Source organism: Cupressus sempervirens, chromosome 8 (genome assembly GCF_028749045.1).
Source record: "Cupressus sempervirens isolate cs-2001-9-10 chromosome 8, ASM2874904v1, whole genome shotgun sequence".
Taxonomy (NCBI): domain Eukaryota; kingdom Viridiplantae; phylum Streptophyta; class Pinopsida; order Cupressales; family Cupressaceae; genus Cupressus; species Cupressus sempervirens.
The window spans coordinates 612,589,470-612,592,895 of NC_143125.1; positions in this window are offsets into that span (position 1 = coordinate 612,589,470).

Consider the following 3,426-nt stretch of genomic DNA (forward strand, 5'->3'; position numbering starts at 1 on the left):
TTGACATTTGCATGGTGCACTTGTTATCTTCATGGTGTTTGAAGATGGTTAGATCTTGAGGAATCATGGAGTTCTTGGTTATCTTCATGGTATGTGGAGATGGTTCTTCCTGGTATGTGGAGATGGTTTCTTCATGGTGTGTGGAGATGGTTGCATCTTGAGGACTCACAAGGTTCTTGGCAAAGGTGTGGTTTATATCTTTTATTTGGCATGTTATCCTTGGTATGAGGATAGTTTCATTATTATGTCATGGTATACTCTTGATACACGTTTAGAGTTGTGACATGTTATGGTGTGTTCATATGGAGCATGTTATCTCTTTAGTTGAGATGGTAAGATCATGTTGTCATGTTTATGTTCCTGAGGCCATGGTTGGAACTTTGACATTGATCTTGGCTTAGTTTCTTGGTATTGAGTACACTGATCATAAGCTGGATACTTCATGATATTGCTATGTTGCATTTGGAGTTGGCATGGATTGATTGGTTATAGGTGCTCATGGATACTTAGAGACGGTGGTGATGCTGATTTCTCTTGGATTAGAGAAGTATTTGTTGGGACGGTTGATGGTTTCAACAGGAAGTCTGAGGGGTAGTCACCTGATATGGACTTGAGAGGAGATTGTTCTTAGATAAGTCTTGGTTGGAGAATTGGGTATCTTGATGAGCATTCTCATTCCCCACTCTTGGTCTACTCGGCAGTTTGCTACTTGAGAGGTATAGCCCATTGTTTCTCTCAATTGCATTATATTTATGCTTGTCTTTCATGGATATGGATCTTGAGCTATGGTACATGAGTTAGTTCTAGAGGGTTCATTTGAGAGATGGTTTAGCATTGGTTATCTCCATGTGCATATGTTGTTATGCTGGTTGAGTTTGGGAGATGGTTTTATGTTGGGCATATTCCTTGATTTAGGAATGGTTTTATTGAGTTTGATCTTCTTGTGAGAGGCTTACATCCATGATTAGTTATATGGTATGGTTTGGGTGTTTTTTGAGGCTTCTTGTTGGGGTTTTATGGAGGAGATCATACTTGCACAGTTTACATCTAGAGGTTGTGTAGAAGGACATGATACAGGTTATGATTTGCATGGTTTCTCTGGTCTTGGTTATCTTCCTGGATGTTCAGTTTTGCTTACATTGGATTTGAGATTGGTTGGAGATTGTGATCATTGGTTTGTGCTCATGCATGTCATGTGAGAGATGACATGGTTATTCCCTTATCTCTTTCCTCTGTTGGTTGTGGAGAACTTGGGAGAGCATTGGAGACTTGTTATGAGAGTTGTTCTTGCAGGATATTAGTTTATGTATTGTGGATGTCCTTGATACTACATAGATTCACTTCTTTGAGATGTGTTGAGTGGATTGGTTATAGATTTGACATTATCTTTTGCAGTGGGAGCTTCTTGGTATATATGTGGCAGGTATTGCTCTTGAGGCTTGTGATTGCAGGTTATAGATTGGATATGTCGGTGATATAAGATTCACTTGTTATACCTTTGAGGTATGGATAGTTTGATGGGTTTGGCACTTGCTATGGGTGCTATTTCAGCTATGGATATCTTGACAACTACGGATACATGTGATTAACTTTGGATCAGGTTTTTTGTGCTTGGAATTTCAGTTGGTACAGGATTTTATGATCTTCTAATGCGACAGGTTGGGTGGTTTTCTCTTTAGATGGCTTCTATGTATGTCCAGTGGGAGTGGCATAATAGGAGGTGAGATCATTCATGTTCAAGATGCTGGATACTTTGATTTTGTTGTGGGTACCAGGATGGAGCACTTGGTGTATTTTGATCCATGATGGTGGATGTGCTAGGAGGGATTGTTCCCTTGTTTATTTATGTGGCTACGGATTGACCCTATGCAATGTATACAACAAGTGGGAGATTGTTGAGATAATGGGTGTTGCACACATTGCATAATATTGTTATTTTATTATTTTATTTTTATTATGTAATGTTGTGCCTAGATGGACGTGCAACATTTAAGATTCCCATAGAATATTCTTGATGAGTTGTATTGTAACATTGTAAAAATATTTTATGTAATTATTTAATATTGAGGAAAAGAATTAAATGCCCAATATTAAATGTGCGGTCAATGGGTTAGGTAGCACATGGTTTATGTAATACCACTTGGTGGTTTTGTGGGACTTGCTACTATATAATCAGCCACAAGGGTAGTTTTTGTGAGAGAAAAAAAAGAGAGAGAGTGACAAGGAGAAGACAAAAGGCAAGAGTCGAGTGGGACAAGGCTTGACAGGTTAGCCAAGGAGAGCATTTGTGAAGGTTGGAAGCATGGCATGGGATGTGTGGATTCATGCTTGCTCACATAGCTTGCTCGGTTGTGGCTATGGCCATGAAGGCTTCCATGGTTGTATGTCAATGATATTTTTGCTGAATAATACATGATGATAGATGCTTTTGGAGGCTGGGTTTTTCCCTCAATGAGGGTTTCCTAGGGTATATCTTGTGTCACATTTTGTGGGTATGTTGTCTATTCTCTTGTATGTGGATTTTAATTCTGTATTTATTTCAGATCTATTATGGGTTATGTGGAAACGGTTATATTCTTTATTGCCAAGTTTCCTTACAAACAAGAGCATGGAGGAGATGGAGGGATAATTGATGGAGTGATAGGGTTTAAAGGTTGGAAGGGATTCAAGGGTGAGTGCCTTTGATGATCTAGCTGGTGGATTTGAGGGGATGGAAGGATAGATTGGAACATAGGATATGGATGGATATAATTGCCCAAAATGGATGGAGGGAAGGAAGGATATGGGCCCAAAATAGATGGAAACGGGGAAGGTGTAGGTCCCAAAATAGATGGAGGGTATAAAGGATTCATATTAGGTATGTAAGGACCCAAAATGGATGGAAAGGGTGTGGGATTTAGATAAGGGATATATGGACCCAAAATGGAGGGTTGGAGATAAGGAGTAGGATGAGGGCCCAAAATAGATGCGGAATAAGATGGATGGGAACTTTGGGGTGGAGATGGAGGGACTTGGGACCATGTAGGAATAGCGGGGATACCAACATCTAGAAAGACATTTTCATTTCTTTTTTCAATATGATGTTCATTATTTGGAACACAAGATGTGAGTCCATTACTAGCTGAAGGAGTTGGAGCTTCGGATATGATAATTAGTTCTTTTTCGATGGATCTATCATCATGGATTATGGGAGATGTATGATCATGAAGCAGAGGAGATGGGAGGATAGGATCTTGAGTTGGGTGGGCTGAGGGAAAGGGATCTTGAGATGGAGTAAGTAAGATGGTAGGATTTAGATATGGAGGGGATGGTAAAAGTGGATCATGTAGGGGAATAAGTGGGATGGCAGGATCTGCTATTCTGTCGGAGGATATTTCAACATGCTTTTCGACAAGATCTTGACAGGAATGGATGGGAGTGGATGCA